Raw genomic sequence first — 13,970 nt, 5'->3', positions numbered from 1 at the left:
GCACATGCCTGGGTTGCAGGCTAGGCCCCCAGTAGGGGGCACATGAGAGGCAACCACACATTGATGTTTCTCTCCCTTTCTTTCTCCCTCCCTTCCCCTCTCTCTAAAAGTAAATAAATAAAACCTTAAAAAAAAAAGAAAACTACAGACCAATATCTCTGATAGACATAGATACAAAAAAACCTAAACAAAATACTAGCATATTGAATACAACAATACATTAAAAGGATCATACATCACGATCAAGTCGGGTACATTCCAGGATGGTTTAATATCCACAAATCAATCAATGTGATATACCACATTAACAAAATAAAAAATAAAATCATAAGATTATGTCAATAAATGCAGAAAAAGCATTTGACAAGCTCCAACATCCATTTATGATAAAAACACTCAATAAAATCAGTACAGAAGGTAAGTACCTCAACCTAATAAAGGACATACACGACAAACCCTCAACTAACATCATACTCAATGGTAAAAAACTGAAAGCTTGTCCTCTAAGATCAGGCACAAGACAAAGATGTGTACTCTTGTCACTGTTATTCAACATAGTGCTAGAAGTCCTAGCTAGAGCAATTAGACAAGAAAAAAATAAAAGGCATCCAAATTGGGAATGAAGAAAACTGTTGCTACTTGTACATAACGTAAATCTACATATAGAACACCTTAAAGACTCCACAAAAAAAAAAAAAATTAGAGAGACTTCCAGCCAAGATGGAGGTGTAGGTAGACACACTGCCTCCTCACACAACCAAAAGAAGGACAACAACAATTTTAAAACAAAAACAACCAGAACTGACAGAAAATCGAACTGGAAGTCCAACAACCAAGGAGATAAAGAAGAAACATTCATCCAGAGTGGTAGGAGTGGTGGAGATGGGCAGCTGGGTGGAGAGGACTCGCGGCAAGGTGGTGGCTGGTGGACCCAGCGAGGTGGTGGATTGTGGAGCAGGGTGGGCAAAGCTGCAGCTGGCTGGTGAGGCACCAGGTAGTGGACCCAGTGACAGACCATGAAACCCAGAGTTCCAGCACGGGGAAATAAAGCCTCAAACCACTGATTGAAAATACCTCTGGGGGTTGAGGCGGCAGGGGGAGAAACTCACAGCCTCACAGCCTCACAGGAGAGTTCATTGGAGAGACCCACAGGGGCCTAGAACATACACAAACCCACCCACCCAGGAAGCAGCACCAGAAAGACCCAATTTGATTGTGGGTAGCAGAGGGAGTGACTAAAATCCATCAGGGAGTGGAGCAAGCGCCATTGCCCCCTATTGGACTCCTCCCCCACATACAGCGTCACAGTGCAGCGACTAGCATTACCCCACCCCGGTGAACACCTAAGGCTCTGCCCCTTTATGTAACAGGCTCACCAAGACCAAAAAAAAAAAAAAAAAAAAAAAAAGGCCCAAATGAAAGAACAGATCAAAGCTCCAGAAAAAATACAACTAAGCAACGAAGAGATAGCCAACCTATCAGATGCATGGTTCAAAACACTGGTAATCAGGATGCTCACAGAATTGGTTGAATTTGCTCACAAATTAGATGAAAAAATGAAGGCTATGCTAAGAGAAACAAAAGAAAATGTACAGGGAACCAAGAGTGATGCGAAGGAAACTGGAACTCAAATTAATGGTGTGGACCAGAAGGAAGAAAGAAATATCCAACCAGAAAAGAATGAGGAAACAAGAATGAGGAAAAATGAGGAGAGGCTTAGGAACCTCCAGGACATCTTTAAATGTTCCAACATCCGAATTATAAGGGTGCCAGAAGGAGAAGAGGAAGAACAAAAAATTGAAAACTTATTTGAACAAATAATGAAGGAGAACTTCCCTAATCTGGCCAAGGAAATAGAGTTCCAGGAAGTCCAGGAAGCTCAGAGAGTCCCAAAGAAGCTGGACCCAAGGAGGAACACACCAAGGCACATCATAATTACATTACCCAAGATTAAAGAGAAGGAGAGAATCTTAGAAGCAGGCAAGAGAAAAGGACACGGTTACCTCCAAAGGAGTTCCCATAAGACTGTCCACTTATTTCCCCAAAGAGACCTTACAGGCAAGAAGGGGCTGGCAAGAAGTATTCCAAGTCATGAAAGGCAAGGACCTACATCCAAGATTGCTCTATCCAGCAAAGCTATCATTTAGAATGGAAGGGCAGATAAAGTGCTTCTCAGATAAGGTCAAGTGAAAGGAGTTCATCATCACCAAGCCCTTATTATATGAAATGTTAAAGGGATTTATCTAAGAAAAAGAAGATAAAAAATATGAACAGTAAAAATGACAGCAAACTCACAGTTATTAACAACCACACCTAAAACAAAAATAAAAGCAAACTAAGCAAATTACTAGAACAGTAACAGAATCACAGAAATGGAGATCACATGGAGGGTTATCAATAGGGGAGTGGGAAGGGGAGAGAGGGGGAAAAGTTACAGAGAATAAGTAGCATAAATGGTGGGTAGAAAATAGACAGTGTGAGGCTAAGAATAGTATAGGAAATGTAGAAGCCAAAGAACTTATATGTATGACCCATGGACATGAACTATAGGGGGGGAATGTGGGAGGGAGGGAGTGTGTAGGATGGAGTGGAGTGAAGGGGGGAAATGGGACAACTGTAATAGCATAATCAATAAAATATATTTAAAAAGAAAAAATATTTAAAAAATTCGAAACTGTAAGCAAATACTGTAAAGTTGCAGAATGCAAGATCAATATACAAAAATCCATTGTATTCCTATACACTAACAATGAAACATCATAAAGAGAAATAAAGAAAACAAACCCATTCATGGTTTCAACAAAAAAGATAAAATACCCAAAATAAACTTAACAAAGAAGGTAAAGAACCTGTACACAGAAAACAGTAAGACATTGTTGAAAGAAAATGAAGAAATAGGCCCTGGCTGGTGTGACTCAGTGGATTGAGTGCTTGCCTGTGAACAAAAGGGCTGCCGGTTTGATTCCCAGTCCAGGGCACATGCCTGTGTTGCAGGCCAGGTCCCCAGTAGGGGGCATGCAAGAGGCAACTATATATTAATATTTCTCTCCGTCTCTCCCTCCCTTACCCTCTCTAAAAATAAATAAATAAAATCTTTTAAAAAAGAAAGAACTTGAAAAAATGAAAAGACACTCCATGTTCATGGACTGAAAAAGTTAACATTGTTAAAATGGCCATATTACCTAAAGCAATATACAGATTTAATACAATCACTATCAAAATCCCAATGGCATTTTTTACAAAAATAGAACAAAAAAGTCTTGAAGAAACAACAACAAAAAAGCCCTGAATAGCCAAAATAACTCAAAAACAAAAACAAACAAAAACAAACCAAAGCCAGAGGTATCATATTCCCTGACTTCAAACTATACTAAAAGCTATAGCAATCAAAACAGTATTGTATTGGCAGAAATACACACAGACCAATGGAACAGAAGAACTGTAGATATAGAAAATAGACACACAGAGCCCTGGCTGGTGTGGCTCAGTGGATTGAGTGCCAGCTTGCAAACCGAAAGGTCATGGGTTCAAATCCCAGTCAGGGCACATACCTGGGTTGCAGGTCAATGTTTCTCTCCCTCTCTTTCTCCCTCCCTTCCCCTCTCTCTAAAAATAAATAAATAAATATTAAAAAAGAAAAGAAAATAGACACATAGGAATAGACAACAAGCTGATGGTTGCCCAAGGGAGGTGGGTGGAATGATAGAAAAAAAATTTAAATTTTATAAAGAATTGAAAGTCTAGAAATAAACCCACACATATATGGGCAACTAACTTTCAACAAAGGAGCCAAAAACATACAGTGGACAAAGAAAGTCTCTTTAGTAAATGGTATTGGGAAAACTGGAAAGCCCATGCAAAAGAATGAAACTAGACTGGTACCTGACACCACATACAAAAATTAACTCAAAATGGGTTAAAGACTTGAATGTAAGACCTGAAACCATAAAATACATAGAAGAAAACACAGGCATTAAACTTATGAACATTGACCTCAGTGGGTTTTTTTTTTTGTTTTGTTTTGTTTTTTTGTGAGCTCAACCCCAAAAGCATGGGAAATAAAAGCAAAAATAAGTGAATGGGACAATATCAAACTAAAAAGCTTCTGAACAACCACAAAAACCCAACAAAATAAAAAGACAATCAACTGAACAGGAGAAGATATTTGCAACTAATGTCTCCAATGAGGGACTAATATTCAAAATATATAAAGAACTCATACAACTCAACAGCAACAAAACAAACTGAACACTATTCCAAGGAAAATATACATATGGCCAACAGATATATTCAAAAATGCTCAGCATCACTAGTTAAAAGGGAAATGCAAATCAAAACCACAATGAGATACTACCTCACACTGTCAGAATAGCTATTATCAATAAGACAAGAGATAAGCGTTGCAGAGGATGTGGAGAAAAGGGAACCTTCATAAACTGCTAATGGGAATGTAAATTAATGCAGCCATACAGGAAAACAGTGTGGAAGAGCCTCAAAAAATTAAGAGTAGAGCTACCATTTACTCAGCAATCTCTCTCCTGAGTATCTACCCCCAAAATTTTGAAAATACTTATTTGTAAAAATACATGCTCTCCTATGTTCACTGCAGCAGTATTTACAATAGCCAAGACACAGAAACAACACATGTGTCCATCAACAGATGATTGGATCAAGATGTGGTACATATACACAATGAAATAATATACAGCCACAAAAAGATAAAATATTGCCACTTGTGCAACATGGATGGACCTTGAGAGTATTATATGCTAAGTGAAGTAAGTCAGACGGAAAAGGACAAGGACTGCATGATTGCCCTCATATGAGATATAAAACAAAAAGCAACAAAGGAACAAGCAAAACTAATAAACAAAAAGATCCCTCATAGATACAGACAACAGAATAGTGGTTACCAGAGGGAAAGGAGAGGAAGGGGAGGATGAAATGGGTAAAGGATGTTGAATGTATGGTGATGGAAGGGGACTAGACTTCAGGCGGTGGGCATACAATAAAATGTGTAGGTGTCATATTACAAAGGTACATACCTGAAACTTATATAATGTTATTATTAACCAATGTCACCCTAGTAAATTTAATTTTAAAAAGTACAGAGCCTCATAAGTTAAAAAAAAACAAGAAGAGAAAATAGGAGTGGCCCATCAATTTTTTTTAGGGGCTTTGTCTTTTTCTGTTTGTTTTGTTTTGTTCTGTTATCAGGGTTATGCTGGCCTTGTAAAGTAAGTTGGAAATTTTTATATTCTCTGGAAAAGTTAGAAATTATAGGGATTTTCCATTCTATGAATGTTTGGTGGAATTCACCTATAAAACCATCTAGGCCTCATGCCTTCGGGGGGAGAAGGGGGCTTGCTTTTTGAATACCTTTCCAATTCCTACTGTAATTATTGCTGTGTTGAGGTTTCTACATGTTGAATCAATTTTGGTAATTGATATTTCTACTAAAATATCTCTTTAATGTGGCTGTTCTAATTTATTATTGCAAGTTTGCACATTTATACTTTTTAAAAAGATTTTGGTTATTTACTTTCAGAGAGAGAGGAAGGGAGGGAGAAAGACAGGGAGAGAAACATCAATGTGTGGTTGCCTCTCACATGCCCCCAACTGGGGACCTGGCCTGCAACCCAGGTCAGGGCAGGTGCTTTGACTGGGAATCAAACCAGTGACCTTTTGGTTCACAGGCCCACACTCAATTCACTGAGCCACACCAGCCAGGGCTGAACATTTACACTTTTATCATTTGTTAAAATCTCCATATCAGTAGTTATGACCCCTAATTTTGCTTATTTGTATTTTCTCTCTTTTCTGTCTTTCTCTTTCTTCCTTCCCCTGCCCCTTCCTTTCTTTCTTCATCAGGCTTGCCAAAGATTGGTCTATTTTATTGGACCAGTCAAAGTACTAGATTTATTCATTTAACTACTCAATTGCTGTGTTTTTTTCTATTTGATGATGAATGTCTATTTTTATCTTTAATAATTCCTCATGTTTTTAGCTTATTTTTATGTTCTCTTTCTACCTTTTTAAAAAAATTATTTATTTATTTTTAGAGAGAGGGAAAGGGAAGGAGAGAGGAAGAGAAACATCAATGTGTGGTTGCCTGTCACATGCCCCCTACTGGGGACCTGGCCTGCAACCCAGGTCAGGGCAGGTGCTTTGACTGGGAATCAAACCAGTGACCTTTTGGTTCACAGGCTGGTGCTCAATCCACTGAACTGTGCCAGCCAGGGCTCTATGTACCTTTTTGAGTTAAATCTCAGTTACTAATAGATTGAAAATACAACCTTTTTTGCTTTTCAGGTAAATCCAGTTGTATTTTTCATTTGAGTACTGCTTTGTGCCATCTCACGCTTTATCATTGATCCTGCTGTTGAGCCCATTCACCAAGCTTTAATTTCAACTAGTGCATTTTTCAGTTCTAAAATTTCCGTTTGCTTCTTCTTTAGACCTATTTCTTTGCTGAAGAGTTCTATTTTTTCATTTGTTTCAGGCAATCAGGCATTTCTTTTAAAGTGTTTTTTATCATGACCACTTGACCACGTTTTTTTCACGTAATTCTGACACATCTGTCCTATCGGTGTTGGCAGCTGTTGATTGTCTTTCTCTCATTCAGTTTCAGATCTTCCCAGATCTTCGTACGATGATTTTCAGTGGAACCATGGACTTTTTTTAATGCTAAAATTGTGTTTATTTTAATCCAAAAAGGCCAAAAATACTCTTTTCTGTTACAACATTTTTGGAGCAAAAGGGAAACCACATGAGGCAGTAAAGGGGATAAGGTGACAAGCACGTGCCTTTTGACCAGGTCCCTGTAGGGGCCCGCAGGGCGCCAGAGGACTTGGCCATCACTTTCTCATTCCATCCGTCGTGCAATCACCACTTCTCGTCAGTGCGTGTTACTATAAAGTTCAAGAAAACCTTCATAAAACCAGTCTGCAGGTCACCTTCAAGCTCAGCTTCCACCTGTGTGGGCTGGCTGAGTCGATGCTTGAACACGTCCACTCACACCTGGGGGTGGCCCCCACGGAAACAGTACCACAAGGTTCGGTATGGCCCGTGGCCCTGGCTGTCCCCAGGCAATGGAGCCCCTCCTCTCTGTCCCTAGCCCTCAGACAGGAGGCTGCAAGGGAGGAACTTAGATTGGAGGCAGAGGCTGCAGCGTGAGCGGTGCAGGGTCTCCGTGGTGGCGGAACTGGCAGCCCCCGTGCCCCGCCTGCCACCTCCTCACATGTCCACAGTGCACAGGGGCCCGCCGCCAGACTGGGCAGAGGTCACAGCAGACAGCTTGGGCTTTTTCTGCGTCTCCTCCCTCTCCTCCGCCAGCCTCGTCATCTCCCCCGGCAGCTTGCTCGGGATGTGCAGCTGGGCTCGCTCCTCCTGGCACACTGCTGCAGCTCAGTCAGCTGCGGTCCCAGGCCTCCTGTTTGACCGTCGTTTGACCGGCGCGCTGCTCTCGCGGCCGCACGTGCACAGGAAAGATCCCCAGTTCTTGACGCGTGGGCGCAACGGCTGAAAGATTTTCTGAGGGGCTGGTTCCCGACTCTCTTATTCTCCCCTCCCCGCGCCTTCCCCGCCCCGCCCGCCAATCCTCATCCGAGGAGAGAGAGGAAGGGGGCGGCGGAAAGAAATATCAACGGGTTGCCTCCCGGACGCGCCCCGCCTGGCGGTGGAACCTGCAGCCTCGTTCGGTGCCCGGACCTGGATCGCGCCCCCATCCTTTTTGTGTACCGCACACTCCAACTAACCGCGCCACCTCGCCACGGTCCGACTCTCTTATTCCATCCAGGCGCGCGTGGGGTGCTTGACGCACGCCGAAACGTGGACATTATTGTGTTATTTTACGAGACTCTGGGTCTTATTTAAATCTGTTTTACCCGGCTTTCTCTGACAGTGTTCTGGCAGGGAAGGCGGAGGTGCTGCCTTTTTACTGCCACGTGGAGATAGAAGTTCAAGTTCCCCACTCAAGTTCCCCTCTGTTGACACCTGATGGAGGCGAGGGCTTCTCCTTCCTGCTGGGTGAGGATGAGAGTTCCAGTTCCCCGCACGTCTCCGCTGCCACCTCAGGGAGGATGGCCTCCTTCCTGCTGCAGTGAGTGCAAGTTCTGCCTCTCCGACAGCGAGTCAGTGGGCCTCTCGGACAGCGTCCCAGCCGGGGCTGAGGGACGCTTCCTGACTGCCAGTCTGGAGTGGAAGTCTGGCACGTGGTCTCCCACGTGGTCTCCCCACTGACCCTGCAGTGTGGGAGGTCTCATCACCAGCTGGCCTGGGTGCAAGTCCCCACTCCCTCCTTGACCTTCCCAGAAACCACCGTGGCAGGGTATTGGGGTGCCTCATTATATCCTGGGAAAAGTGGAATTCTAGGCTCACCACTCGGCCTCGATTGGTGTGGGTGTGGGTGGGGCCACAGTTTTCTGTGATATTTGGCTGGGATAGAGCGGTTATTTTCTAATTTTTCTGTCTTGTTAGGCTACCGTTTTCCTGGTTCTTTGGTTAGAGAGAGCAGGGTTTTGGGTGGGGGGTTTGGTGGTGGTTGTTGTTTGTCGGTTGGTTTTTTGTTTTTTGCCTGTGCCTTGGAATTTCCAGCCTGCTGACTGCTTCCAAGACTGGGACATGCGAAGCAAAGAGAAAGCCCGCGTAAGTCAGCAGCGTCACGGTGCTCCCTGGGTTTCCAGGTCGCTAGTGTTTCTGCTTTCTTCTCTCCACCTTTCATCTTCTCATGTTTGAGATACACATGTATCTCCTTACATATATGGAGAAAGAGAGAGAGATGGATACAGATAGATAGACAGACAGACAGACAGAAAGATACAAGCATATATGTTTAGGGTTTTAGTTGTATTTAGTGGGTGGAATAGGGACAAGTACATCTACTCTATCTTCTCAAAAGTATACATCTTTCAGGTGCATTATACTATCTTTATATTGCAAACTCTAAATTTATTTCAGCTGAAAAAAGAAAAAAGACAAAAACAACAAACAAAAAAAGAAAAATAAATACATTTCAGTTGACAATAAACATCCATGTATGGTGCGATTGATTTTATGTATCAATTCAGACCGGCCATTTATAAACATTTTGTCTCATTTGCTTTATCACTTTCTCTCTCAAATGTTACTCCTGAATCATTTGAAAGTAAGTTGGAGACATCATGTCCCTTTATCACTAATACTTCAATATGTGTTTCCTAAAAACAAGAATATGTTCTTACATAACTGCAGTATAGTTATTAATTTCAGGAAATTTAATGTTGATGCAATACTATTATCCAATCCGCAGCTTATGTTTCCAGCTTGCCAACTGTCCGCAAAATATTTATAGCTATTTTTTCCCTGTCCAGGATCCAATCCAGGACCATATTTCTTTAGTTTTCTTTATTTTTTATGACTTTGACATTTTTGAAAACTACAGTCCAGTAATTATGTAGAATATCCCTCAATCATGTAGAATTCCCCTCAATTTGTCTGATGTTTCTCAGGTTTGGGTTTGGGTTCTGTTTTTCTGGCAGGAACACTACATGGTGGTGTGTCTCAGCGCATCATATGAGGAAATACATTCTGTCCATTTGACCCACCACCAGTGATGTTAGATTCAGGTGAAATCCACCATGTTTCTCTACTGTCAAGATTTTATATTTCCCTTTGTAACTAAGGATTTGGGGGGCAGGGGAGATACTTTGATATATAAATATGCTTGTTCCTAATAAAAGTTTGGCCTATAAGTTGCAGCATCTGTTGATGATTCTTGCCTGAATCAATTATTGCCATGAAGGTTGAAAAAATGTTTTTGGTGATTTAAGTTCATTTATTTTTTTTGTAATCAAAAGAATCTGACAGAAAAATTAGGATCAGAAATGGTGTCTCATGGAGCTGATCCTGAGCGCCAGCGGGTGTAGTGGAATGTGTCTCTCCAGTGTCTGCAGGGCAAAGCGGCTGGGCAAGATACCCAGGGTCCTGGGGACTCTAGGCACGAGCCATCTGTCAGCGGAGCATTGGTGGATGTGATCTCTAGCTGCGGATCAATTCCCTCCTGGGACTGAACTCTGGATTAGTTACTGTATTACAAGTTTCTACAGCCCTGCCAAAGCCATTGTGAAACATTGTTTAATGCCGGTCAACCCCTCTAGATGGCAAGCTGTGGGACAGCAGATACTCAGAAACATAGCCCGTGCTTCACAGGCTGAGGGAGGAATGACCACTTTAAACAAGACACTTCTCTCTTTTATATGCTTCCACTAGTGTCTGTTAGTATTGTCTTAACAATGACCCTGACAAAATGACTGTCTGCCCACTTGCTGAAAAGATGCCACTTTGGGAGCATGCGCTCCATCAGGTCCCTCCCTCAACAATGCCAGTCCTGCAGGGTCATATGCACTGTGGTTGTGTCAGGGTTTGGCATGTTGCCTAATGAATACTTTTTGAGTAAATTAAGGAATATAAACAGTAGGCATTCAATAGTGGGGAGAATCTGTGATGTCCTTTGTTGAGCAGGAATTGTTCCTTTAATGTACTCAAATTCATCAATGTTTCCTTTTATGGTTTGTGATTTGGGTATCTTGCTTAGGAAAATCCCACCCCAAGGTCACAAAAATACTCTCCTAGATTTTCTTCTGTTAGGCTTATAGTTTTACCTTTTGTTTTAAAGTCTTTAATCCACCTGTAGTTTACTTCTGTATATGGTGTGATGTAGGATACAGCTTTCTCCATAAAATGATGCAGCTACTTTTACCCTATCTGCTAATCTAACCTGTTCCGCTGATGTCATCCTACCTTTACCCTATATCACATTCCATATGCACGTGGGCTGTTTCGGCAGTCTCTAATCAGTTTCTTTCTTTTATTTTCAATTACTAAACAGTACCAAGAGTGTTTTTTTAAAGATTTAATTTATTTACTTTTAGAGAGAGGGGAAGGCAGGGAGAAAGAGAGGGAGAGAAACATTAATGTGTGGTTGCCTCTCACATATACCTACTGGGGACCTGGCCTGCAACCCAGGCATGTTCCCTGACTGGGAATCGAACCAGTGACTCTTTGGTTCACAGGCCAGCACTCAATCCACTGAGCCCCACCAGTGAGGGCCCAAGAGTGTTTTTGTGTGTTTGTTTTTGTTGTTTATTTGTTTGCTGTGACTTTTGTAGTATGTTTTATATCTGGCAGGGTGACTCACTCCTCTTTTTCAAAACTGATGTGGCTTTTCATGTACCTTCATAATGTCATATGCATTTTAGAATAAGTTTATCAAGTTCCCCCAAATTTAACTTATATATTACTTTAGGGAGAACTGACATTTTTATAATATTGAATTGACCCATCCAAATAAATAGTTTATACCGAACTTTTATATCCTTTACAAGTTTCAAATATTTCCATAAAGGTTTTACATAAATGAAAAAAATATTATTAATAACTTATGTTATAAATACTTTGATTTTGTTACTATTGTAAATAATATTTTGTTTTCTATACTTCGTAGTTGATTATTCCAGTGTAAAGGAGAGCTATTAGTATTAAGTTTTTCTTGTATCCAGTGAAGTCCCCAATACTCCTATTGGTTCTAACTAAGGGTTTGCTTATTGCTTCTGATAGATTTTTCTATAAAGGTAATCATTTCATCTCAGGTTACAACACGTTTATCTTTTCCCTTCCTGGCTGCATCCTGCTTGTTTCATTTTCTTATCTTTGTACATTGACCAGCTCCGCCAGCATTGCAGCAGAGGCAATCCTGTCTTACTTCCGTCTTTACATGGAGGGCACCATTAAATATGTTAATCGTAGGTTTTTATTTTTTGAATTGATTTTAGAGAGAGAGAGAGAGAGAAACACTGATTTGTTGTTCCACTTATTTATGCACTCATTGGTTGATTCTTGTATGTGCCTGCCTGACTGGGGATCATATCTGCAACCTTGGCATATGGGGACGACGCTCTAACCAACTGAGCTACCCAGCCAGGGCAACTGTAGGTTTGGTTTTCATCCATTCATTCATTCAATCATTTATTTATTTATTTTTAGAGAAAGGGGAAGGGAGAGAGAACGAGGGACAGAAACATCATTATGTGACAGATACATCAATCCGTTGCTTCTTACATGCCCCCTACTGAGGACCCGGCCTGCAGTGCAGGCATGTGTCCTGACTGCGAATCGAAATGGTGACCTTTCGGTCCACAGGCCAGCAGCACTCAATCCACTGAGCCACACCAGCCAGGGCTGGTTTGTTTTTTTAAAAGACATTTATTTTTGTAATCTTGAAAAATTGGGAGTGATTGGAGATTTAGAGCATAAATTTATACTTCCATTAATTTAATTTGTTATACAAATTTTATTTTTGTCCCAAAATATGTTCTTAATGGCCAATGCTACTAAGTCCTCAGTGGGGGCCAGGGCCCCACATTTTCCAGTGCATTCTGATCATCTGAAGCATTTGTGATTATTCAGAGTTCCTATGCTTATATTTTTAAATATTTTTATTATTGTTATTTAATTACAGTTGTCCCAAATTTTTCCCCGTTGCCCTCCTTCGCCCAGCTCACCCTCCACCCCACTCCCACAGTCAACCTACACACTGTCCATGTCCGTGGGCCAATCACGCATGTTTTTTGACTGATCCCTTCCCCTTCTTTCCACCATTATCCTCCTCTCCCCTCCCCTCTGGCAGCGTTCAGTCTGTTCCATGTTTCCACGTCTCTGGTTCTATTTTGTTTGTTAGTTTATTTCGTGCATTAGATTCCTAGGTTTTTAATATATAGTTTTTTTCAAGTTAAAAAAGTTGTTTCTATACTTAGTTTTCTGAACTTGCAAAAATTAAGATTAGACATTGCACTCTGGTTTCTTTTCCTATTTCTAATCATACAGTCATATGACATTTCTGCTTTAGTCCACTAATGAAATTAATAACATTGGTAGGTTTTCTGATGATAAACTATTTGAATTGGTAGAAATGGTGTCAGCTGCATATAACAGAACAGCAGCAATAGCATGTTAAAACCTAAGGGTATTAACAAGCATTCTGGAGTGAGCCACCTCAGGCTGGTCCAGCAGCTTGACAGTGTCATCTGGTAGAAGGAGCCTGTTTTTCTACTTGCCATCAGCACACTGGCTTTTTGCCCTCGTGCTGGTTAGTCACCTCACGGTTGCAAGATGTTTGCCATATTCGAAGACATAAATCTGGTGACAAAAGGGAGAGAGCAGGAGCAGGAGCACAAAACTGCTTTAACTTAAGTGACTCTCCTTTTACCAGCCAAGGAGGGATAAATTTTCCCAGAGGCCCCTCCCCCAGCAGACCTGTCCCAGTGTCACTGGTCAGAAATAGATCCCGGCGCTCCTGGCTGCAGAAAAAGCTGATGTCCTGTGCGTCTGGCAGAGGAGAAGGGGATGGCTGTGGCTAATTATGACGTATCCCCTGGGGCCAGGCACATGTTGCTCCCAACAAGCTGGGGTTCTGTTGGGAAGAAAGATTGCGGGGTGGCACATCATCCTTGCACATCTGGGACGAACTTGACGTGATCAGGTTGCACAATTCCTTTTTGAAGAGACTTTTGAATTTGACTGGCCTGTATTTTATTTAGGATTTTTGTGTGTATCTTCATGAGTGAATGAGACCTATATTTTTATTTTTTTGTGCTGCCCTTAGCTAAAAAAGAACAACCTCATAAAACTAGCTGGCTTGCCTTCTTCTTCTATTTTCTGGAAAAACATATAAGGTACAGATACTCTATTCCCCGAAAATTTGGTAGAACTCATCTGTAAAGTTCTCAGAGCTCACCTGAGTGTGGGCTCACTGTGTGGGGACAACTTTCATTACCATTTTGTCACCAGCTATTCTTCATAACTGCTTGTCTGCTTGAGTTTACTGGTGTTTTCCCCCTTTTTTGTGAGTATAAAGTAGGACCTCTTTTTAGTAGACAAATTAATAGAATATCCAGCCTTGGGATAAAGTGAAGAGAATTGAGTGTTTTAGATTC

The sequence above is a fragment of the Desmodus rotundus genome, chromosome 9, assembly GCF_022682495.2.
Source record: "Desmodus rotundus isolate HL8 chromosome 9, HLdesRot8A.1, whole genome shotgun sequence".
Lineage (NCBI taxonomy): Eukaryota > Metazoa > Chordata > Mammalia > Chiroptera > Phyllostomidae > Desmodus > Desmodus rotundus.
The sequence above is the reverse complement of the archived record's forward strand: the minus strand, read 5'-3'. Positions refer to the sequence as shown.